General features: G+C 40.0%; 1 pseudogene; it reads left to right on the top strand.

Moving 5' to 3' along the window:
• Nucleotides 1–7,391: 7,391 nt before the first annotated feature.
• LOC122669118 lies at nucleotides 7,392–8,234 on the top strand (annotated as a pseudogene).
• Nucleotides 8,235–26,689: the final 18,455 nt, after the last annotated feature.

The following is a 26,689-nucleotide window of genomic DNA, read 5'->3' on the forward strand; positions in this document are numbered from 1 at the left end:
AAGAAAACTGCAGTCCGTAGTTCTGACCTGTTAGAGGTCATTCACACTGACATCAGTGGTCCCTATTCAATCACATTGTGTAAAAATTTTTATTTCATCACTTTTACAGATGACTATTCCCGATATGGATACCTGTACTTAATTAAAGAAAAGTCTGAATCTCTTGACAAGTTCAAGACTTTTAGGACTGAAGTTGAGAAACAATTAGGGAAAGTTATTAAAATTGTTAGATCTGATCGTGAGGGTGAGTATTATGGCAGACATGACGATGCTGGACAGCTTAAGGGCTCGTTTGCCAAATACCTTGAGGACTCTGGAATAGTTAGTCAGTTTACTATGCCAGGAAGTCCTGAACAAAATGGGGTCGCCGAAAGGCGTAACCGTACCCTTATGGACATGGTGAGGAGTATGGTTAGTAGGACAAATTTACCTAAGTTCTTATGGGGTGAAGCCTTGAAAACTGCTCTTTATATCCTTAACCGTGTACCTACTAAAGCCGCTCCTCTTACACCTTTTGAGTTATGGACCGGTCGTAAACCCAGTTTAAACCATCTTAGAGTTTGGGGGTGCCCTGCAGAAGTGAAGTTGTATAATCCAACTTTAAACAAGTTGGATCCCAAGACTACTCGTTGCTACTTTGTCAGCTACCCAGATCATTCGAAGGGATATAAATTTTATAATCCCTGCGGAGGCACTAGGATTGTGGAGTCGCGCAATGAAGTTTTCGGAATTTGATGTGGCCGAAAAGAATGACTGTTCTCGATCTGTTCAAGATAGTCACATGGTTGGTACATCGGTACCCATTCTTCTACCTATTCAGACTGATGTGGGGCATACTGTGCCATTGGTTACACCTGCTGGAGTTCAGGAGCCTGATATTGATACCGTCCCCGACATTCATGTAGCACCTGATGAGATTCCTCTTATTCAGGATGCGGTTGAGGATCCTATCATTGATGCAGTTCCAGCTGAGATTCCTCAGATTCAGGTTGAGGCAGTAGTGGCACCATTACGGAGATCCACCAGGGAGAGAAGGTCAGCTATATCACCTATCTATGAGGTCTATCTGGGAGAACATGACTATGATATTGGTTGTGTGGTCGATCCAGTTACTTATTCAGGCGCTGTTTCTAGTCCTCAGTCAGATTTGTGGATAGATGCGATGAGAGATGAAATGCAATCAATGAAACATAATGATGTTTGGGAGCTTGTTGATTTACCTAAAGGTTGTAAGCCCATTGGTTGCAAATGGGTGTATAAAACCAAAAGAGATTCCAAAGGAAAAGTTGAGAGGTTTAAAGCCAGGCTGGTAGCCAAGGGATTCACTCAGAGAGAGGGAGTAGACTACAATGGGACCTTTTCTCCAGTCTCCTCGAAGGATTCCTTCAGGGTGATCATGGAATTGGTAGCTCATTTTGATATGGAGCTGCATCAGATGGATGTTAAAACCGCCTTTCTCAATGGCAATCTTGATGAGGAAGTATATATGGTTCAGCCTGAGGGTTTTGCAGTGGATGATTCAGATCATCTTGTGTGTAGACTCAAGAAGTCTATCTACGGTCTCAAACAAGCTTCTAGGCAAAGTGGTATCCGAAATTTGTGAGTGTTGTGACTTCGTTTGGTTTTATGAAAAACAAAGTGGATCAGTGTATATATCACAAGGTCAGTGGGACCAAATTCTGTTTTCTCATTCTGTATGTGGATGACATCCTACTTGCAAGCAGTGACCTAGGGATGTTGCATAATACAAAGCAACTTTTATCTAGGGAATTTGACATGAAGGACCTTGGTGAGGCCTCTTTTGTTCTTGGGATTGAGATCCATAGGGATCATTTTCGCCGTTTATTAAGTCTTTCTCAAAGGGCTTATGTTGATCGTGTTCTGGAGAGGTTCAGTATGCTGGATTGCAAACCTGGGAATGTTCCTATTCTCAAGGGTGACAAACTGAGTTCGACACAGTGCCCGAAAAATAAAGCTGAGAGGGATGAAATGAAGAAGGTGCCTTATGCTAGCGCACTTGGTAGTATCATGTATGCTCAGGTCTATACCAGACCGGATATTGCTTTTGTGACGGGACTTCTTGGCAGGTATCAGTCAGATCCTGGTCTTAGTCAGTGGGTTGCTGCTAAGAAAGTATTGAGGTACTTGAAGGGGACAAGAGATTATATGCTGACTTACAGACACGTTCCTGAACTCAAGCTAGTGGGGTATACAGACTCTGACTTTGCTGGCTGTGAGGATGATAGGAAATCCACATCAGGTTATGTTTTCTTGATGGCAGGAGGGGCAGTATCATGGAAGAGTAAAAAGCAGACATTGGTGACCACTTTGACTATGCAGGCAGAGTTTGTGGCATGCTATGGGGCTGCTACTCAGGCTATTTGGATCAGAAATCTCATAAAGGAGTTGACTATTGTAGATTTTGTGGATAGACCCATCCAGATATACTGTGATAACAGCTCTGCTATATTGGTTATAAACAATAATAAAGGACTTAGAGGGTTTAAACACATGGAGGTCAAGTATTTGACCATAAAGGAGAGAGTAAAGGAAGGTGACATTACAGTGGAGCATATTAGTACAGATGATATGGTTGCAGATCCCCTAACCAAAGGTCTTCGCCCTTGTGTTTTTGAGAGACATGTCATGGGCATGGGCTTAGTTGCATCATGGGATGTGGTTAGTTAGTGGGAGTTTGTTTTATTTTGCTTCATTGTAATTTAAAGTTTCTTTTCATCTGTATTTTTACCTTATGGTAAACTTTGATTTATATACATATCAGGTGTCATTGCATGCAGTTTCTTTTAAACACATGAGTGTTTTATTTATTGACATGATGTATATATTTCTGATTTTAAAGTCTTAAGGAATGTGTTAACCTTAAGCAAGGCTGGGGCATTAAGTTGTTAGCCTAAAGGTATGTCTTGTAACACATAAAGTATAACTCGAGTTATTTCTGATAAGACATACAGATTCGTTAGAATCACGAAGTTTATTTCTCTAGTGAGCCTGTGCCACTTAAAGAAGAGAAATTTTGGACTGATAAACGGATAATACATAAGGAATCACTGCGTGAGTATTATCTCGTTGCCACACTACCACATTGCATCCATGTTAGTAGAGTTGAGGGCTCTCGTGACCATGGAAGGCTCTGTGTCGCTTGATCATAGATGCAGTTACCGCCATGATTTGGTGTCTAAAACTCTATGGGATAGGATTGACTTTCTAATATGACCTCTAGACCAATTTATTTTAAAAATTGTGCACATAAAGTTTTCTTAAAGAGTTGTTAGCCTGTGATTTGTTTTGGTCAAAACTGTTTTTAAATCCTTTTAAAAATAAGGAATTTAATGTAAGTCCAAGTGGGAGAATGTTAGAATTTTAGTTCTAATAAAATTCTATATGGACATAATTAAATCCCTAAACCAGGCTAATTAGGGTTTTGGTCTAATAAAGTGGGGTCATTAAGTTATATTAGAAGTCTAATGTGGACTGGCTTAGTGTGGGCCAGATAGATTCCTATTGGGACTGTGATGAGTCAGACCTTATAGGGATTACTATATAAGGAGAGCTAGGTCCCCCCTCTACCCATCACAACTTATTATTCTCAATTACTATTGAGGAGTGCATTCTTGAAAGAGAGGGAGATATTTAGTGTTCGTCGTCCCTGCGCATTCGGTATTCTCATCAGGCCAGTTACTTTGGGAATAGAGGGGAAGCACCTAGATCTTTGTTCTTTATTTTCCGCTGCAATCATCATCACTATGGATGCGAAACAAGGTCAGTGGTTCTATCCCTATTTTCTATTATTTATTTGATTGTGTTCTTGAACGCCCTATGGAGATCCTGGCTTTTGGGATTTTGTCCCTATTCGGATCGATTTATTCTAACACTGGTTACTGACAATTGTACGTGGAATTCCATGTAATTTGGTGACGTATGAGACAAACAGAGCAGCAACCATGGCACTTGTGAAGTGACAGGAAAGAGCACAAAAATGTGCGTACTTTGTGAGTCGATCCACCACCACCGTGACTGTCGATGTCCCATTGGAAATGGGTAGGCCGGTGATAAAGTCCATGGCGATATCCACCCAAACCTGGTCCAGAATCGGAAGTGTTTGAAGGACGCCAGCAGGAGAGGTGTTATTAGCCTTAACCTGTTGGCAAACCAAACAATGAGCTATGAAATGCTTAAGCTGCTGCCACATTCCCTACCAAAAGAAGTTTGCTGCCAACCAAGCATACATGCAAAGGAACCCAGCATGGCCACCCTACACTGTGGAGTGATACACTTCCATGAATTTGGTACAAAGAGGCAAGTCGTCGGGCACTACAAGGTGCTGCCTAAAATAGAAGTCCATCCCAAAACATATAATCAGGCAAGTGAGAAGGATCAGCGACCAACTATTGACAGAGAAGCTGAAGTTCCTGGTTGTCTTGTTGCTCGGAGTGCAATTGTGAAAGAAAATCAAATACAGGTGCAGAAACAGCCAAGAACTGAGGTGAAACCCGAGAAAGAGCGTCGGCGACGACATTCTCCTTACTTGGGCAATACGAAATCTCAAATACATACCCCCAAGAGCTTGGACTCCTCGACCCGATGGAATCTGGTACCTTCAGCCATGGCAGGAGGATCAATGAAAGCACCAAATGATACGACTACTGAGATAACCAAGTAAAATCTCTAAAGAATGGTATTACTAATATGTAAGTTGCAGTACAATTCACTACTTCGAGGGTAGGAATGTCCAAGAACAGCGGAGATAGAATCATAGAAGCTAAAATGTCTCTCTGCCCTCCCAAACTGAACCTCTCTACTCTTTATAGTCAATCGGTTAACAAGCAACAAACTCTGCAACTGATTAGAACAACTAACTGTAACTAACTCCAACTGACTGACAATGACTGTTACACAGAGGTGATAGTTACAAGAATGGTGGGGAAGTTAACAGTACCCGACGACATTCAGGGATGGATGTAGACCCATTGGGTGGGTCCCTTCAATGGTTTGAAATATCACAATGTGACAAAAGAATCAATTGAAAGGGATCCCCTAATTTCAATTAGAAATTCGTTGGGTCCTTTTGGGACTGTCTCTAAAATTGCGAATTTTTATTCATCTTATTACTATTTAATAACTCATAATCAGATTTTGGTAAATAAATATTTACTATTTAACAATTTAAAACATACTTTCCAAGAATTTAAATATTATTTAATGGATGAAAATGGAAAATTTGTACTTCTGATCCATGCATTAACTTCATTTTGAGTTCATTTAATTTGAATTGGTATTTTCTCCATCACTAGAATTATCGGTCTGCGCTTCCTCCTATTGCTCCGACGTAGAGAGCTTTCAGTAGCTTCTGCTTCATTGCTCGCATCATTATGTTTCATTGCTTGTATCATTATGTCTTAATTAGCACAAGTTCACTTCTTTCAGTTTGCTGTCTGAACTCTGAACCCTAATGGATGACGGGTTCATGTATCACTATGAACCAACCTATTGATAATTGTGTCCCAGTGGTGAAAAGGTGTTCTGAACTTCTTGCGCCACTATCATGGCCTTTAGGCTCGGTTTTATGTGTACTGCACATGTTCGCCTACCATCCATTCTATATTTTGCATGTTCCTTCTTTGACATGGTTGGGTTACTATGCATTGAACTAGGAGATGAATAGGAACAAAGCTCTATCACTATATATTATTGAGACTTGATAATTAAACTGCACCATAATTACTTTCTACCATTACCTTGTAAAATGCAGTTGTACTGTGTGATATCTTGTTTGTATCCTTAATTGAATAAAACTTGTACATGTCAGGGAAAAGGTTCTATGATCATCTCAAGGTTTAGGGAACTTGATGTGTTTAATTAGTTACTTAATTTGTCATTGAGTATTTATGGTTTTCAGGGCCATTCAGGGTCGGGCCATGCTATGGTAAACCCTGACAGGGTCGGGCTTGGGTCGAGGGTTTTTTAGGCCCCGGCAGGGCTGGGCCGGGCTGGGCTTAGATCGAATTTAAGACCTCTAGGATTGGGATCACTTGGGCTAGGGTTTAGGGCAAGCCCAGCCCATTGACACCCCTATTACTCTCTCTCTCTCTCTTCATGTTTGGTTCATCTAGGTATGGTTGTAGACTTTTAATTAGTTGTCTGGAGGGTCTTATGTAAAAACTTCCATGGCTACGGAACGGAAGATGTGAATAAGCCTCCTTCACTGCACTATTGCTGCTTGTTCTGCTGGGCTGTTCTTTTACTGCTAACACAACCTCTCGACATAATCCCTCTTAAGCTTCTTGCTGAGGAGGAGTTGGTTTTTTGTCTGGTGAACTCAGGTTTTGAAGCTCCAATCAAGAAAGCCATTGGGGTTGAAATGTGTTTGGAATTGTGGCCAAATGGAGACTTGGGTGGTGTCGGGAAGGGTGAATGTTGGAGCCATTTGAATGTCTTGCATGCTGGAACTCGAGTGACTTGGGTCTTTTCTTTTTACAACCAGTTATAAAATGTACATAATTTCTCTATGGCTTATTATTTCAATCTTTATATTTAATTAGTTGGGTGCCATAATTATTAGGAGCAGTTCTTCATGAGAGGTCGATCGTACATATAAGGAAGATGTCAATAAAATATTGTTGATTATGTTATATGAAATAGTTTCTAATTTTTTTTTTAAAAAAAATCATTGATGTGGAGTTATATTGTATAATTGATCTTGGAAATGGCAATCTATTTATTAGATTGGTTTATCAATAGGTTATGTCAAATGTTGTAGCAAAGTAAAATTAGGCTTCAATCCTTTATTTGTACTGCACATTTGATTTTGGAGATTTTAGTCTTTTCATTGGATAGGTATATCAACAGGTTGTAGTGAAGTGAAAATAGTAATATATGTCTTCAAACCCCTTAGTTTTCCTCCTTGTACATTTCTTTTATATCAGAAGTGAAATGGTGAATATTTCCAGTTTTGTAGCATATTTTGCAAGTTTGGCTTTGAAGGATTTTTTTTGGTAAGTGGCTTTGAAGGATAGGGGCATAAGAAATATGATTGTAGTTTTTTTTTCTATGTCTTGTAGTCTTCTCTTTCTTTCTCTTCTCCATTTCTTCATGGAGTCAACTGACACTTGGAGGTCAACTTCTTTTGTAATTCCTTTGCTATCTTCAATAACATCTTCAGTTTTGTACTTAGGTAATTGTTCTTATGTTCTTAGCTTATCCTTCTTAAATTGAGGTGTAACAGGAACAAAATCACCGGGTTTCAGGAAGGCGAGTTGAGTGGAAAACTGGTCTTCCACTTATGTGATAAAGCTTAGACACATCATCTTCATGTTTTTGTCCTCGCCAAAAACTGTAGTCATCTCTCTCAATTCTCAACTGCCAGCGGATTTGAGCTTTTTCCAATTTCAAATCTTTCAACCAGCGTTGAAGAAGAGACATGGATCACTCTTTGAATGTGCTCGATGAAGCCCTAAGATTCAACAATGCAACTGTGGATTTACATACTGGGAGAGTCGTACTCATTGAGGACTGCGTTGAGACCAGTGGAGCTTTCGTTCTTCACCAGTTGATAAAACGTTCCCTATCTCCCAACAGCTATGGTGTAGTGCTCTTTGTCGCTTTTGCACAACCCTTTTCTCACTACGAGCGCATCTGAAGAAAACTTAGTTGCAACTTAGTCACTCACAGGGATAATGGTAGATTCTTTTTCTTTGACATGCTTAAGCTGGATCATCCAGATGCAGATGTAGGAAACAGTGATCAAGATCGAGTGGTTGATTTGTATGAGAAAATCCAAAAAGCATTGGAAGTTGTTAGTACCTCGCCTCGCCTGAGTACAAGAACAGCTGCATTACCATTATGATTGATGATATATCTCTTATGGAGGTAGCTGCTAATGGCACTTCAAACAATGTCATAGACTTTCTGCAATTACTGTCACACCTTAACCTCAGAACTTGGTTGCTCACTAGTAATACTAAATCATGAGGACATCTATTCAGACACGATGGGCCCTACACTTATTCTACAGATGGAATATCTTGCTGATGTTGTGATAAAGGCAGAGCCTTTGGTTACTGGTTTGGCTCCTGATGTGCATGGACAGTTGACTGTTATTAACAAGGGAATTATTGATGAGCAGGGGAGTTTGAGGAACAGAGTATGTAATTTCCACTTCAACATCAAGGAAAATAGTGTTGAGTACTTCTAGTCTTCTATCCAGGGAGTCGATCCTGAGAAGGCTTGAAGCCATAGATTCCTGCTCCTTTTATATATTGATTTCTGTTTGTTGGCAAAAAAAATATATTTTTTTTTTAGGCGTGACAGTTTCTCTCAAATCTCTCTAGATAGAATAGTGTCTGAATGTACATTGTAGTCCGAACCAACCCATTCGGAACTGAAACTAGTCCATTGAATAGTTTATTGATTTGGTTCTAGATCTATCAACCAATTAGGAACTGATGGAACTAGAACAAATTCTCATTTTAACCCTATATCTATGCAATTAGAGGCCCAAACCGTAGCAAGACGGTTCTTCCCCCCAAATGGGACTACTGGGTCTACTACTGCCTACGGAAATAGTTGGACTTTGTTTTTCACTTTTTTGATTTGTTTATTTTGGAAAATGAGGGATAATTTTTTGATTTGTTTATCTCTCGATGTTCTCCCTAAAGTATATTCCTACGCTTTGTTTTCCAATATACACTGTGTTTTAAGATGAATTTTTTTATTTCAATTTTTAAATTTGATTGGATTGGATTGGTGCCAAAATTATTTAGAGGAAATAGGAAATATCAACTAAAGACTAATCTATTATGTTAGGGAAAATTTGTTTGAAACTAACATGGTTACTTTACATAGCCAGTTTTTATTGATTCAATTTCTCTAAACTATATTTTCTGCTTTGATTTGCAGCATTTTTTCAGAATAATAAACAGAGTAGAACGGATTGGAAGATGCCCAATAAAAAAGTTGTAGAAATATATTCATCCAAAAAAATAATTCATTCTTCTCCTCATTTTAACAATGTAGTGGTTGGTATCCATTTTCATAGGACATCCACTTTCACAAGACATCGTCTATGGTTCCAATTGGATTCTATTCTTCAATTAATTTTGATGGTGAATTGCGATCAAGTCTTTGGTTGCTGAAACCCCCATTCTATTCTTCAGGAATGCTCTTGAGATATTTGCAGATACAAAGGGATTAGGAAATAATTGAATGGTTTTAACAGTCCGTAATTGAATCGTCTTTGGTTGCTGAACCCCCCATTCGAACCTGCATTGTGATTTCAACCCTACCTCCCCCCCCCCCCCTCTCAAGATCCTTGTGATTTCACCTTTGTTCGTGCCGTTCACTGTGCTGAAGAATTACTTCTTCTATTAGACAGAATTGATGCTCTACTCACAGACCCACCTTCAAAATTACTAGTGAAGTTGATTGTGATTGATTCGATTGCGGCACTCTTTAGTTCAGAATTCGAGAACACCCCGGTTGATCTCAAGCGAAGGTGGTCTCTATTTTTTCAAGATTTCGGGGAAGTTGAAATCGCAAGCGAAAAGGTATTATACTTTATTTAACAAAATTTCTAGGGTTTTTGTGGTTACGAATCAGGTTGTCTATTTTATGGCATCTGATGGTGTTCATGGGCTGAGAGTTGGAAATATGAGGTGCAACCATGGTGGCAGCAATGGTCAAAAGCCCTCTCCTTTGGTCGATTGAAGAAGACGGGACTCATTTTGTTAATTGTTAAGGGGTCTTTGTGTCCTTTAAATTGTTTTTGGTTAATGATCTTAGAAGAGGGTAAAATTGATATTTTACATTATATTATTTAACACCGGCTACTTAGGGGTACGACTGTTTAATTTAAAAACCCAGGTGGTCATTGTATATTTAATAGAAACCTCATGAGATGGTATCGTAATTTTTCCAAAAAAAAAAAAAAAGGGTCTTTTTCTTGTTAGATGAAACCCTACACTTACTTCTTGTCTTTCATTCTTTTCTTTAACTCGTTGTAAAATATGGGTGAACCCTCAAACTTTATTCAAGGTCTGAAACCAACCATGCTTATGGTGTTGGCCAGAATTTGCTACTCAAACTAGGGGTGCAAGTTTGGCCCTGATAGCCCGAGCCTGTCTTGGCCCACCTTGAGCCGAACAGGGCGTAGGTTGAGATACCTTGGCCCTGAGGACGGGTCAGAGTTGAAAATTTTTTACCCTGAGTCAGGGTCAGGCCGGGTTAAGGTTGAGGCCTTGGGTTGAGCCTGGCGCGGCCCAACTCAACCCTGTCTTCTTCTTGTTCTTCCTCATCCTCTACTTCTTCTTCTTCTTCTTCTTCTTCCCAGCCTGGCCAGCCCATGCAGATCTCCCTTTCCCCCATGATCAGGGCCAATCAGGGTCAGCCCGGCCTGACCTTGAGGGTGGGTTAGTGTTGGATTTTTTTGGACCTGAGTCAGGGCCGGGTCGGGCCTGGGTCCAACTAAGGGGACTCAGGGTTAACTCAAGCTGATTTTAAATGACGGCCTGAGCTTTCAAATTCTTGAAGTTTACCGGTAACTTGATCTCTTAGGTTATATTTGGAGGTCAAGCAAAGAAAAAGTACAATAAGATAAAATTAATGCCACACTGATTGATTTATATGTCTTCTCTCCCTTTAAATGCAAAATTTTTTTGGCAACCAAACATAGCCTTAGTTTTTTTGTTTTCTCCTTATTTAATGGCTTGTGGCAACACTAGAATTGTCAAAAGTTGGATTGAACCAACTAAAACTAATATGAATTTATGGGATCATGTTTCGGATTTTGGTTTTGTGACACCGAATCAAAACTGGACTGCATTAAACTGATCTTAGAAAATCAAACCGAAACCGAATCCAAACCAATATAACTCGATACCATTTTGAAAGTCAATACAAAACATATTTTTTTCATATTAATGAAATATTTTTGTATGGTAAATCGATATCAAACCGATTTTAAAAGAAATTGAAACCAACTGAACTAATAAGAGAAACCAAAACCGACACACCTTTATCGGATCTTGAAACTGAATCCAAATCGATCCAAACTAACCATTTTTTTAATTTTTTTTTGGTTAAAAATCCAAAATAACTAATTGACACCCCTAGAAGCCGGATTTTTATCACCTCCAATTTACTGCCTGCTTTAATTCCCTCCAATCCCTCATACAAGAGCATAAATGACCACCCTACCCTACCTTGGGCAGTGTGTTTGGACAGTGGGTAAGGTGTCATTTCCACTCCTATTTAAGGTATTGGAGGGAACTCGAGCAGGCAAGAATTGGAGGTGATTACGATTCGTAGAAGCCACAAAGCTAAAACCAACACCATAAGCATTATAATTGTATAGTAGGCTTACGGTTGACCCATTTAATGATCGGATCGATACGGGCTTTAACTGGGCGGGTTCGATCGGGTATTCGGGTCTACCGAACAATTGACACCTCTACAAATGCATATTCATGCAAGTGTGGGTCCATGCGAACTGCGAAGCAATGATCTACAACTACCGCAGTCAGTACGACTTGTTTTTCATTTTTTTGATTTGTTTATTGTGAAAATGAGGGATAATTTTGGTACTTCGTGTATAAAAGCCAAATAAAAAAACAGGGTTCCCATCCACGCCAGCGATCTGTGTGAACCCCTTACTATTAAATATGGACCCTCCGATTGTTAGCCATTTTGGCGATCCCCAGCCATCGATGTTGCTTCCTTACGCAATTCTCCTTGTTCTCTCGATGTTAACCTAAAACCCCTTTTTTAAATCCTTCAAATTTTCCACATCTTCTCCAAACGGTGCTCTCCAATCTCTCTTTCTCTCCATCTATCTTGTGTTCATCCAGGTATAATTTTAAACGTTTAGTTAGTTATTTGGTGGGCCTTATGTGCAACTTTCATGGCTACGGGAGAGGTCAATAAGCCTCTTTCATTGCACTATTGCTACTAGTTCTGTTGGGGCTTTTCGTTTACTGTTATGGCAACCTCAATCTCTCTTAAGCTTCCAAGAATAGTGGTTTTTGTCTTGTGAATCCAGATTTTGAAGCTTCAATAAAAAGACCATTGTAGCTAAATAAATGGGGGCTTGGGTGGTGTGGGAATAGTGAAAGAAGCAAGTTTTCTTCGAGATCTTCGTGAGAGTAGTGGGAAGGGTAGGAGTAAAATTCGTTCCACATCGCACACCGCACACCGTGGGTAACAGGTGTATGATTTTTCAGTTTATTGAAATCAAATATATCCCGAATATATTTGTGAGGTAGGCAGTAAGAATCGTGTGGAACTCCGCATAATGGCTGCAGGTAAATGTAAAGATGAAAGGTTTAAAATGGTTCTACTACATCAGCTTTCCCCAGTTGTTCTTAAATGCTGGTTTTCCAAAGAAGATTGTATTTGAGAAGAATGGAATAGGAACAATCTGTGCAAAGAACAGGTCGAGTATGTCTCTTTCAGTGCGTTCTACTGAGGAGAAGAAAGAGTCTACTGAGGAGTCGTCTACTGTATAGTGAAGTTTCTTATGAGGAATCTACTAGTCATACCATTTAGAAAGATATGGTTCATATTTTTTTTTTTTCAGTTGGAAGAACACACAATGGCAAAAAGTTAAACCATTTTCGTTGTGTTAATGACTCTTTTCTCTCTCAGTCACGTTATGGACTACATCATAGCCTTTATTTTCGCTGTCTATCCATTAGTTTTAGTTTGGTGCTGGTGCACGGAGCTTGTCATAGGAGTTGGTGTTGGCGTAAGCTTGCCACATTGCTTAGGTCGAGGGTCACAACACGGTCACTGCTCCTGACCTTGAGAAGCAAATCCATAGGTTTAGTGACTTGAACATAGTTATCAGAGATAGAGGAAATTGTCATTCCTTTCCTTTCACGCTTTACCATAAAAAAAGCTAGCACTTTTAGGACCCGTCTTCATAGTTAAGGGAAAATGCCAGGGGTTCTCTGTTTTCTCTGCCTCCGTCTCAATTTAAATTTAGCCGTTGAATCTATTTTGGACACGTGTCAACCATCTAAGGGTGTAATGAAACAAAATGGAGCGTGTTGGTAATGGAGCAGATAAAAATCTTGAATCCCCACAGCAAGATAATCGTAGGGTTCGGGCTTCAGCGTAATTATTCTATAAGGAAAAAAAAATAAATCCTATAGCAACTCTAAACATAACCGTGGGTAACAGGTGTTTGATTTTTTAGTTTATTGAAATCAAATACATCCTAAAACTATGGTAAGAATAGTTATCGAGAAAATTTTCTCATTCATTGTACTCCATCGTAATTGGCAAGGTAAAAATAGTCCATTGAAAAAAAATATTCTCATTTGTTCTACATTGAAATTGAATGTCATGTTGTTCGAAAAAAGATGTGGAGTGGGTTGATTCTTCCAAGGCATGTCAAAATTGGAGAGCAGTATGGTAATAGGAGGATTGAGTATATTTGTAAAAAGTTGGCCACGATGATATATACGCTCTAATTTGATGGGGAGTATTAAAATGTATGTTGTGGTCTTGTGAGCCCAAAATAATCTTGCAGGATTAGCGCCTGGGGCAAATCCCAAGACTCCCTTTTGGCTCCATCGTGAGGGCAATCTTGTCTTTTTCTTTTTCCCTAATCCCTAATCCCTATATGTTGTATCATCCTTCTCCTTCAGTGAATATGATTGACTTTTGGGTTACGTTTGGTAACGCTTCTGTTCCGGAACAGGTGTTTTTTATCTTTATCATTTTTTTCTATTTGTTTTGGAAACATGTATCTGGGCTTTAAAATGGTATTTGATAAACTTGTTTCAGAAACGTTTTTAGAACAAAAAAATTATCCATTTGATAAAATCTATTCTGAAACACCTTTCACCAAATTAATGAATTATTACAGAAATGTCATCACTTGACTATACTTACTTAAAATTAAGATGAAAACATCTACAATGATCATGTATGACTATCCAAAAAAGATCTTGGTGGATTCGAACTATCATCTCCTTAGAACATGCTTGAGATATGCTCATGTTCCAAGTGCTCTACCAATTTGAGCTAAAGACCCAACAAGTAAAGTTTGAAGTTTACAAATAACCCAATTCTTGTTATTCATTGCATTCAATTTACTTCTACAACTACATCTTAAGAAGACCATGGTCTTCTTTACAATCATAAAAGAACATCTCTGCATGTTGTGCTCGGTGTGTGAGTGTATGAGTATGGGCAGCAGGGGATGGGGGTGAGTACTCGGGTGTGAGTGTTTATAGGGGTAGCAAGGGGTGGGTGTAAATTTATGAGTTAACTTCCCCACCTATCAGGCACTAACTTCAGGTGCCATCGAATTCCAGCACCGCAATCAATATATAAACGCTCAAAACAATTCACAAATTCTCCAAGATGAAAGAACCCCAACCTTGTGGACATAGAAAATCACTCTAGACCCACGCACTTGTTTGAAACCATAAACCATTTTATCTCTAATCAGTCTAATATGGGCAGTGACTGATGCGGTACCCAATATGGCAATGCCGTGATATAAATCCCTCATATAAAGTGAAAAGGGTTCAAAGTTATTAAGAAAAAAATAAGACTAAAGCCCTCTATACAATGGGAGTAGGAGGGAGGAAAGGACCAAAAAATATAGATGGACAACAAAAGGGTAGGCTAGGTCAATAAAGACTGTCCGACCAAGAGGAAGTCCAACCTCTTCAAGTCTGTATAAGTCCATTCAATAAGTGATTGGTGATTAAGAAGCAACAAAAAAAACAGCAAAAATCAAAGGAGAGCACCACATTACACGTGTTAGAAGCAAACATGTATATGGGGTCAACTTTTATTTTTCTCTTTTTGTTCACTCAAGTTAAGACTCAACCAATTTTGATAGATTGGCTATTCTGAGTTAGAACAGTTGTAGGAGTTGAGTCTTCCCTAAGGACATTGTAGAGTGTGATGACTGATAAGGTAATGGTTAAAAGGGCAACTTTCTGTGGCAGCTCACTCTTCATGCAATCTGGGAGGGATTTTTATCTGCTGCTGTAACTGGAGCGCTGCTGTGCGCATCGTGCGGCGCAGCAGCAGCCATGTGTGCACAGTGGGGCCACAACGGCGCTCCAGTTACAGCAGCGGATAAAAGTCCATCTGGGTGAGAATGGAATGCTAGGAAGTTCAACGGTAAAGAACTACAAGTCTTACACAAACACTAGAGCAAAGTAAACACAACAACATCTAAATAGGATTCTGTATTTCAAAAACTTTCATAACAGAGTATGTAATGCATCATTGACTGTATTCCTTCATTTCACTCACGCCTGAGAACTCACCCCCACCCCTTGCTGCCCCTACACACACTCGCATACTAATTTACACCCACACTTTGCTGCCCCTACAAACACTCACACTCTCACCCCCACCCCTTGCTGCCCCTAAAGACATTCACACGTGCAAGTTTCAGTAAATGTAACAACTTCTCCATACACTAAAAATTACTGAATGTTAACAGCAGATGCCATCAAGTGACTAATAACTGTACTAATATATTAGAACTACCAATAAAACCAGATAGTTGGCCAGTCTGTCCTAATACAACCATGTACACACATAAATGGAGAACTCACGCTTGTGCAGGGCATTTATATGCGATAAATCTCCATGTGAGCTGAGATTTATATAAACTTTAGGGCCTAATGTGGGCATTAATAAAAATAGAATCTTCAAAGCATTGCAGAAATAGTTGATAGAAACATGAAGAAATAGGACAAAAACCAAAAACCTATCAGATAAGACAGAGAAAGGAGAAAGGGATCCATGTCAAAACATGAGCTAATGTTAAAACAAATCAATCAAAAATGAGCTATTATTGAGGAATGAATTGATCTTGAAATGCGTTATAAACCCCCACCCCTTGCTGCCTCTACACACACTCAAACACTCACCCCCATCCCTTGCTGCCCCTATACACACTCACATACACACACACACACTCAAACGCTCACCTCCACCCCTTGCTGCCCCTACAAACACTCACACACACCCCTTGTGCACCCCTTGCTGTCCCTATACACAATCACACACACACTCACCCACCCCTTGCTGCCCCTACACATAATCATACACTCACACACTCACCCACCCCTTGCTGCCCCTACAAACACTCACACACCCACACACCCACACACACACTCACCACACTCACCCCCACCCCTTGCTGCCCTACACACACTCACCCACCCCTTGCTGCTCCTACAAACACTCACACACCCACACACTCACCTCCACCCCTTGCTACCCTACAAACACTCACACACTCACACACACACACACCCCTTGCTGCCCCTACAAACACTCACACACCCACACACACACCCACCCCTTGCTGTCCTACACACACTCACACACTCACAGGTCTGAATAAAAACAAGCAAAAAACAACCAGACACCCAAATGTTCTTCCATTTTTTTTTCTTCAATTTCACATAACAACCACAGAACCAGATTGGAAGACAAAAAAATCAAACAAAAGAGGAAGGTACGGTTCTTCCATTTCTGTTCAATTTCTTGCATTAAACAACCAGAGAACCTGATCTTTTTTCCAAAAACTTCCATTAACATTACACCAAAAAAAAAGAAGCAGAGAACCAAATTTGAATAACAAAAAGCCAAAAAAAAGAACATGATTTTTCTGTACAGTTATTCCAATTTTTTACAATTCTTCCATTACATTATACAAAACTATCAGAGAACCAGATCGGAAGACATAAAAAAAATCAAACAAAATAGGATTTTTTTAGACGAATATGAGGAAGCAGAGAGGGGTTTTACTGGTGGAGGTTGGATCGGTGTGTGAGAGGTCAGATTTTGAGAGTCGACCTTTGACCTTTTGGGAAAAGCCTTTCAATGTCTTGCAGTTTTAGGGTTTCTGCAAAAATTAGAGTACGAGGCTTAAATCGCAAGCAAAAAATTTAACAAAAGAAGAAGAAGAGAAGAAGCTGCGCAGAGGAAGAAGAGAAGAAAATAACAGAAGAAGCTGGATAGAAGACAAAGACGAAGAAGAAAACAAACAAAGAAGATCTGATGAGCAGAGATTACCTGAATTCAATGGAGCTTCGTTCTACCCACTCGCTTCGGTTTCGATCCAGAAGAATGGCATGAAGCAATGAGCAATGAGGGACAGACTCTCCCAACAGAGCTAGGGTTTCATTGAAGAAGACCCTCACAGATCTCCTCGTTGGAGAAGACGATGTCGCAAGCAAGAGTGGTCGCTGGAGCTTAGGGTGTCTTCAAAAATTATAGGGCACACATTTACAATTTTTCCTCTTTTGTTTTATTTGAAACGTTTTACAATTGAAGAACAAGGTTTTAAATGGGTGTTTTAGTTGTTTTTGAGAAAATTATATGTACCTCCCTGGTGTTTGAAATAATAACAAAATACCCCTTAATTTCACTTTTTACGTATCAGTCCCTGATGGCTCACGGTATTAGTGAACTGTTAGTTTCGACAATGAAAAGACCATTTTATCCTTTTACTTCAGTGACTTATGTTAAATACCATTTTACCCTTATTTGCTTTCTTCTCCTCCAACCGAGAAATCCCTAAATCAATTAAGGCTTTTGCCCTTGGGAAGCTCCAGCTCCGGCGAAGGTAGCCATAGCTTACGTCTGGCCGGCATCAGGATTCTCCATTCCCTGAAATGGGTTTGCTTGTCGACGAAATCGGAGAACCTGTCCCACCCGGTTGATAAACTGACGAAAAAGAATAAGAAGTAGACAAAGATGATCAGAAATCCACAACCACCATTAATTCATTATTAAGCTATTCGATAACTCACCTTGATGGTTAATTGTTCAATTCTTCCTCTTTCTCTGCTAGCTAGAGACTGAGATCAGAGTACCGATTCCAAATAAGAGGGGTGAGGAGGGAATCTAAGTCTAAGAAGATGACCAGAGACCCTAATTCATGCTTTAATGGGAATCGCTGTGAGGAGGGAATCTAATTCTAAGAGTTGGGGTATCTTCTGGCAGGGATCTTGGAAGGGTAGAGAGCTCTGCCAAGGGAGAGAATGGAGTCTTTGGTGAGAGTAAGGATGCTAGATTCTAGGGTTATGTTGCTGTAAAGTAAGAGATCCGAAGAATTGAAGCCGTTGAAGATGATTTCAACGGCAGACCCCGATACGAGGAAAAGGGTTATTAGTAACACATGCAGTTGGTGAAAGCAAATCGCCATTTTCGGGCACTGCAAACTACTGTAGTTGCAGGGGACAAGAGAAATTAAGATCTCAGAAAATCACGGCCTTAAAGCTCCCAACACCATTTTTTCCTTTTACCTACAAAAATGGAAGAAACGACAACCCACAAGAAGTTCTAGATCGAGTCGAGTCTAATAAATATTTCAGGATTTTGATTTTTCAGGATTTTGTGATGTTAAATACCTCCATCCGGTCAAAACAGATGGGTGCTACGGATGCTCCATGTTCAACCAATAATCCATGGCGGCAGAGAGCAAAATATTTCAGGAATTTAATTTTACAGGATTGTGTGACGTTAAATACCCCCATTCAACCAATAATCCATGGCGGCAGAGCTGTGTCATAAAGATTTCCATCGTGTTGTGAAACTAATAATTCCTGTCGGCACTAATTCAAAGAATCGCCGGAGAAGAAGATGACAGCGGAAGGTTTTGGGGGAGATGGATTTCGGTTATCTCATAAGGGTAAAATTGTCCAATATTGAAGGGTAATATAGATATTTTTGAATGTTTAAGGCTTAAACTTAACAGTAAGGGTTTATTTGTAAGTCATCCAATAATCCAGGGGTGCATGTAATAGGTGAAACTAGGGGGTGTTGTATTATTGTTTCAAACACCAGGAGTGCATGTAGTTTGCTCTTCTTTTGTTTTTTTAACCCGGTATGTTTCACTGACACAAAAAACAGACCGGTGGATCCAAACTCTTTATTCCGTTTTTCCCATTCGTTCTACTTCATCGTTTTGGGTATCTACAATGTAACCCTAATGGGCAAGGTAAGAATAGTTCATCGAGAAAATTTTCTCATTCATTGTACTCCAACAATAAGATGAGTGTAGCGGAGATGAGGATGTTGAGGTGGATGTGCGGCAAGACCAGGAGAGATAGAGTAAGGAATGATTGTATTAGAACTGGTTTGGGAGTTGCACTAATCCAAGACAAGCTCCGGGAGAGCTACTTGCGGTGGTATGGTTATGTCCAACGGAGACCCATGAATGCACCAGTAAGGAAAAGTGACAAGATTCAACTTAATGAAACTAAAAGGGGTAGGAGCAGGCCTAAGATGACTATTGATGAAGTGCTAAGAAAGGATATGCATGTGGTAGGGCTCGACCCTAGTATGACTGCGGATAGAGTTGTTTGGAGGACAAGGATCCGTATAACCGACCCTTTGTAGGGGGATGTTCTTAGGATGCTGCTTTGGCTATTGCTTCGACTCCTACCTTTACTTATTTTCCTTTTTTACTTTTTATCTCTCTTGCATCCTTTATTGGCTATATTGGATCCATGTAGCCGACCCCATTTAGTTGGGATAAGGCTATGGTTGTTGTTGTTGTTATTGTTTGTACTCCAACGTTTTGGGTATCTATTGTGTAACCCTAATTGGCAAGGTAAGAATAGTTCATCGAGAAAAATTTCTCATTCGTTGTACTCCATCGTTTTGGGTATCTATTGTGTAACCCTAATTGGCAAGGTAAGAATAGTTCATTGAGAAAAAATATTCTCTTTTGTTCTACATTGAAATTGAATGTCATTTTGTTTGAGAAAAGATGCAAAGTGGGTTGATTCCTCCAAAGCATGTTGGAATTGGGGAGCAGTTTGCAGATGTGTTTACTAAGGCTACGTTTGATAACGGTCTTGGTAAATAACACCCATTCTTGGTCAAAAACGTTCTTTTGTATTTCCGGTCTAAAACGACATTCTGTGTATGAATACGACCATTTGGTAACGGTCTCAAGATCATGGTCAGGACAAAAATGGCATTTGGTAAAACCTGTTCTTCCAAATTATAATTTAATTACAATAATACCATCATCGTCTGAAAGGGTGAAAAGTTGAAGATTTTCAGATCTTGTTGAAGTACTCCACCATTCCCAATGTTCATTTCTCCATTAGCTTGAAAATAGCGAGTGTCAGCTTATCAATCGAGGCTTGTAAGGAGTTCAGCAAAAATCTAAGAACACCAAACCCTCAAAATCTATTAAATTCCATGAATTATGAAACTCGTCCTCAATTCTTCTTTCCTCCTCTGCTAGAAATTCATACAAAATTGAATCTCAGAAAAGAATGATGAAATCTCTGCACTCTCTTCTCTCTCCAGCCACATCAGTTTTGCTACTTTATCTATGACTCATCTTGACAACATTCGTTGCTGGTCGCTCAAACTTATTTCAGAACAACCCATCGACTTCCTCACACCCATCCCCTGACCCAAGGAAACCATTCCATAACTCCGCCGGATGTCACAAAGGCGACCACATCGCCGGCCTGGCCAAACTCAAACATTACTTTCACCAATTCAGTTACATCCCCTCCTCTTTCTCTTCAAACTTCACCGACAATTTTGATGAAACCCTAGAATCCGCTCTCAAGCTGTACCAGAAGAATTTCAACCTTAACGCAACAGGCAAACTCGACATCATCAACGGCACCACTTCCAAGAATTCCATCAAGCCCGCACATACAACCCTCCACACCGTCTCTCACTTGAGAGTTGCAGAGACTGCGAGAGAGAGAGAGAAGGAGAAAGAGATAGCGAGAGAAGAGAGTGAGAGCGAGAGAGAGATAGAGAGAAAGATGAGAGATCCTCTAAAAATGGCCTCACCTTGAAGGGCTGCAGGATGAGAGCGTTGCAGATCTCTTCCGTCTCCATAGGTCCACGGGCAAGAGAGACCTCCCTCAAACTCAAAAGCCCAGTGGGCTCTCCTATTTTTTTGGTTAAAAGAGAGTTTATATATTATAAAGGGAAATTTACACATACCACCCCTGAGGTTTGACGAAAGGATATTTTCACTCTCCAGTTTTGAAAAATTCTGCGTACCCCCTGAGGTTTGCAAACGGTAACAAATAAGCCCATTCCGTCAAGTCATGACTAACACTGTTAAAAATTAGACTTGAATTGACAGAATTGCCCTTCTAAGAAGAACAAAAAAAAAAAAAGAGATGAATGGACAAAATTACCCTTACAAAGGGGGAAAAAAAAAACCTGCAACTCATCATGGGTGGTAGGTTTCAAAACCATAAGGATTTTCTTAAACAATATCCAACAGTGAATAGGTTGATTCGGATATGAATTGGCTACGGAAGGTTTCGATTCTGACCAATTCAATATGACTGATTCACACCTCAAAACCCTAGAAATTTCCCTTTTTTTGGATCTGAGGACCGATTTTAGGGTTCTCGAGGGCAAATTCGGATCAGAATTGGCACTGACCGTTCCCGCGTTTTAAAACCCTGTAATCAAGGAAAGAAAGGAATTAGGAAAGGAAGGATGGGTCGTCTTCTTCCTTGCGCACATGGAAAACTGGCATTCGACGGGGTGTTCAATCTCTACCAAATAGGTTTGTATTGACTCGAAATTCCAAGGATGGATCAATACCTCAATGCTCTATCAATTCAAACCACAAAACCTTGAACCAGAAGTTGAATATTGTTTAGAGAATTCTGAAACAGATTTTGGTGGAGTAGAGGGTACAAGATCTGATAGTTGATGTAGTTCTCACACTCCATGTGTTTCTGGTTTGGCTATTGTTTAAGAAAAGCCCTTATGGTTTTGAAACCTGCAACTCATCTTCCCCAATCGAATTAGGGAAGATGAGTTGCAGGTTTCCCCCCCCCCCCCTTTGTAAGGGTAATTTTGTCCATTCATCTATTATTTTTTTTGGGTTCTTCTTAGAAGGGCAATTCCCTCAATTCAAGTTTAATTTTTAACAGTGTTAGTCATGAACTGACGGAATTGGCTTATTTGTTACCGTTTGCAAACCTCAAGGGGGTACGCAGAATTTTCCAAAACTGGAGGGGTGAAAATATCCTTTTGTCAAATCTCAGGGGTGGTATAAATTACAAGTGTAGAATTACAATCTTAGATATGTCTTCCCCTCTAGCATCATTCTGCAACAAAAGAGAAAGTTACGTGGGGAAGGAGTCAATATAGGGGTGTCAATGGGTCGGGTTGGCCCTGATTGACCCTGTCCCTGACCTGACCTTGACTTTAATCTTTGACTAAAGCATAAAAATTCTTCAATCAAATGAAATATTCTAGCAAATGAATCAAAAGACAGCAAAAAAAAAAAAAACGCTAATTAAACTTATAATTAAACCGATAGCTATCAAATTCACACAACGAAAACTCGTAAAGATGCTCACCGTGTAACACAATGAAAGGAACAGAATGCGAAATCAGAATGAAGAATAAGGAGAAGATGAAGATGGAGACGATTGGGATTAGTGGCGGCCACCTCAAACACTCCACTTGTTGGGTACTCATGGGCTCCAAATGCATACTCCATACCATGTACTGCGAACCAGACTGAAATCAACACTCCATTCATGTTCACTAAGAAAGTCATTCCCATCCAATTCCTTACCCCAAACAAGATAACCTCTTCAATTTTCACTAAAAATCACCCCACCCATTTGACTTAAAAAAAAAAAAAAACCACTGGCACCCAACGAAAATGCCCACCACCCCTTTTTTTCCTCTGGAACTTTGATTAACCCCTTCTAGGGTTTGACCCAGTGAAAAGGAAAACAAAAAAAAAGAGAAATAGCAAAGAGAAGAGAGCGAGAGACAGAACCAAGAGAGAGATATCAAAGAATAAGAACAATCGGACATACCTAATTGGTCCAAACTCGCCTTGCAGTTCTCCTCGTCAGCCTTCTCCTCCAAAGTCCAAACGAGAACGATAGATGAGGCTAATCCAGAGTCTTCAAGACATCGCAATCCGTAGAGGGAAAGAGATGGGGTTTCGACTTTCAAAGGGAAAGAGATGGGGTTGAGTTAAAAGTTGAATCGCTTTTAGGGTTTTGACGCTTTTGAGTGTTTTTTATTATATATAATAGGGTTTTTTACAATTATCACCCCAAAATCTTTCATATTTACTATTACCCCCCCCCCCCCCCCAAAAAAAAAAAAACTTTGAAACAACTGTTACCCTCCCCTGTTGCATACTAATAACTAACTGGCCCCCACCGTTACAAAACCGTAACGGAGGGGGTTAGTCGTGAGAGTGTGCTGTTGTCACAAATTTTCTAAGACCAAAATGCCCTTTTGGGGTGGTAATTGTAAAAAACTCCCACCCCATCACCATCCCTTCTCCTCCTCCTTCTTCTCCATCTTCTCCTTCTTCTTCTTCCTGCTCACATTAACCGTACGAACCTCCAAGCTTGATCCTTCTGAATTTCTCAATACGCTTGCAGGATCTGAATCACCTGGAAGAACCTGGATGCTTATCTTCATTGCTAAGGTTGGTAATTAACTAATTTCCCTTTCTTGGTGGGTTATGGATTTTGGATTTCTAGGGTTACTTTTCTTATTGGGTACTCAGAGATGAGGAGGAGAAGGGACGGTGATGGGGTGGGAGTTTTTTACAATTACCACCCCAAAAGGGCATTTTGGTCCTAGAAAATCCATGGCAACAGCACACTCTCACAACTAACCCCTTCCGTTACGGTTCTATAACGGTGGGGGCCAGTTAGTTATTAGTATGCAACAGGGGAGGGTAACAGTTGTTTCAAAGTTTTGGGAGGATAATAATAAATATGAAAGATTTTGGGGTGGTAATTGTAAAAAATCCAAATTAGAATTTGCAACTCATTTGTTTGCGTCAATTGCGTCATAGTCAACTTCTATCGCGTGTGACAATTTTTTTTTTTCTTTTGCGAATGAAATCACATGTGACATGAGTGCAAAGTGCAATTAATAAGACACGAGTGAAGTGGTCATGATCCCCACCCCCCTTCCCTACCATCTCCGCATATTAATTTGGAAAAATTACATGATTAGGACTTTTGGGTTTTCATTTACAAAACTATCCACCCTATGTTTGAGTTAACAAAAATAGACAAAAACAAATTAAGGTTTACAGAACTGCACAAAATAGTCTCTCCCTCCCACAATTACATTTTTAGATACTTTTACCCCTGTCATTGCCTTCTGACCTAGGCATCCTCCGTTCCATGCAACCCTGTCCTTGTCCCAGCCACCGCCAATCTCTACTACCCCAAGTAACCCCAAGTAACCGAGGGAAAGAAAGAGATTTTTTCAAAGGAGAACTGTCGAGGAAGGAAGTAGAGTCACTGTTTTGTCTAGTTTTATAAAACTAAACTTGTTTGTCTATTTGTTAACTCAAACATAGGATGGACAGTTTTGTAAATGAAAACCCAAAAGTAGCTAATCATGTAATTTTCACTATTAATTTCTGCCTTTTTCCTTCCAATCAAATCAAGGGAAAAGGAAGCATGTACTTCCCTCTCGGTCTCTCACTCTCACTCTCACTCCCTCGTCTGTATGATATATTTCCTCTCTATTAATAAGACACCAGTGAAGTAGACATAATAACAAACCCACCCCCCCCCCCCCCTCCTACTGTCTCCGCATATTAATTTCTGCCTTTTTATTCCTTCCAACCAAATCAATGGAAAGGGAAGCATGTACTTCCCACCAAATCAAGGAAGAAGAAAGCATGTACTTCCCTCTCAGTTTGGACCTTGATCCTCTACTGCCGAGCTGCCCGGCAGGACCCTACTGCCAAGACACAACAAGGCAAGGAATGACCATCTTATCCCTGCCCAAGCACCTTGCCTAAGTGGGGATAAGGCAGTCATTTATTGCATTGCTCTATCTTGGCAATAGGGTCCTGCCGGGCAGCTCGGCAGTAGAGGATCCAAATTGTCTCTGTCTCACTCCCTCTCCTATATTTCCTCTCTAATTAAATAGGAAACAGTTTTCATTCACGGCTGTGTACATTGTGTATGTGAGAGGGTAGGTGTTTTATGGCTTTAAATAGGGGTGGAGGGTTTATGAATTTTTCCAACTCCATGTGAGGGGACATGACCGTGCATGTTTGCACAGTCATGTATGAAATCTTTGGCCTATTAAATATATGGTTTGACATTCTCTATGGGAGAGTGTAGCTATTGCACATACACGGAAGCCAATGAGAGCAGTGGTAATATCACATGCCTGTGAAATTCACCCAATCAAATTAAAAAAAAAAAAAAAAAAAAAGGCATACCCAATGCACGAGGCTCCTGCCTCTACGGGTTTTGGGAAGGGTCATAATGTACGTAACCTTACCCCTACTTTCGCAGAGAGGTTGTTTCTAGCCTCGAACTTGTGACCACTTGGTCACAATGGAGCAACCTTACCGTAGCACCAAGGCCCACCCTCATCACCAAATCAAAACAAACGGTGGGAAACGGTAGGAGTTTTTATGTAACATTTGGCAGGTAAGATTCATATTTAAACCCACCCTTTCTCTCATCACCCCCACCCCACCCAACCTAACCCAAAACAAAAATCCATATCTTGGATGTGGATCCTAATGTTGGGGCTCCAAGTCAAATATGAATAAGTTCTGAACAATCCTGATTTCCTGACTAAATCCAATAGAAACACAGGTACTGACAGTAAATTCAACAAGAGAACATTAAAGCCAGAGTTATCAATTTATCGCCCACAATGGAACAACCAATGCAAGAGCTGCTATTTTGAGAAATGGCAGTATCTTCATCACAAGACCTTCAGATGGGAACACCAAGATCTATAAAGTCTAAAGATTTATCCAACAACAATCCCACTCTCTCTTAAACACTTCTCCCTCTCACCTCATCCCTCACTAATTTATTGTTAATTATCACTATGACATATGAATGCAGGCACAACTGCACGTGTATGTGTGTGTACGTGCATGTCCAAATTAGTGAAAAAGAAATTAATACACATGTTTCCTGACTAAAGTGACCACATCCAACAACAAAGAGTATTTCCACGCCATTACTTTAAAACTCATCTTAGGTGTGTTACCAGCCTAGGGATGTTCATTCCCATCCAGAATTTGATCATTTAAATCAAAAATCATCTTCTTTGATCATCCCACGAGTCAGATTTAAGCAGAGAGTGACTGAAACATGGACCATGAGTACAATATGAATAGCACGTTGAAAATAATAATTTTTTGCCAGAAGGGACGAAATGGTGGTTAGTTGTTTGCAGTGAGAAAGGGGTTTTAAACCCCTGCTCCATGGTATTACCAGAATACCAGCTTGTAGGTTTGAATATCGTAACAAGCTATGTTACAAAACTTTAACCCCCCATCAAAAGAGACCTATGCGGTACTCCTCTAAAGCAGATGACAACATGCAGTGGATCAAGAACCATTGAAGAGTTTTCCCCCACCTTAATCAACATGATTAGACTGTAGAAATGGTGCACTTTCTCAATAAGTTCATTTATATGGGAAATAAATTCTGTCAAAACTCCAATAATTTATTTACACTCATAGGAAGGATACAACCAGTGGTAGTATACATCACACTGTATGACATAGGCCAACTAAGAAGCATATCTCACAGCTCTAATGAGAAATTACAAAACTACAACTGTAACACTGCTCGACTGTAAATCATCGGAAAAAAGCTTTTTCTTCCACTATTACATGTGACCAACCACCACCACCCCC

Source organism: Telopea speciosissima, chromosome 7, assembly GCF_018873765.1.
Source record: "Telopea speciosissima isolate NSW1024214 ecotype Mountain lineage chromosome 7, Tspe_v1, whole genome shotgun sequence".
NCBI lineage: Eukaryota > Viridiplantae > Streptophyta > Magnoliopsida > Proteales > Proteaceae > Telopea > Telopea speciosissima.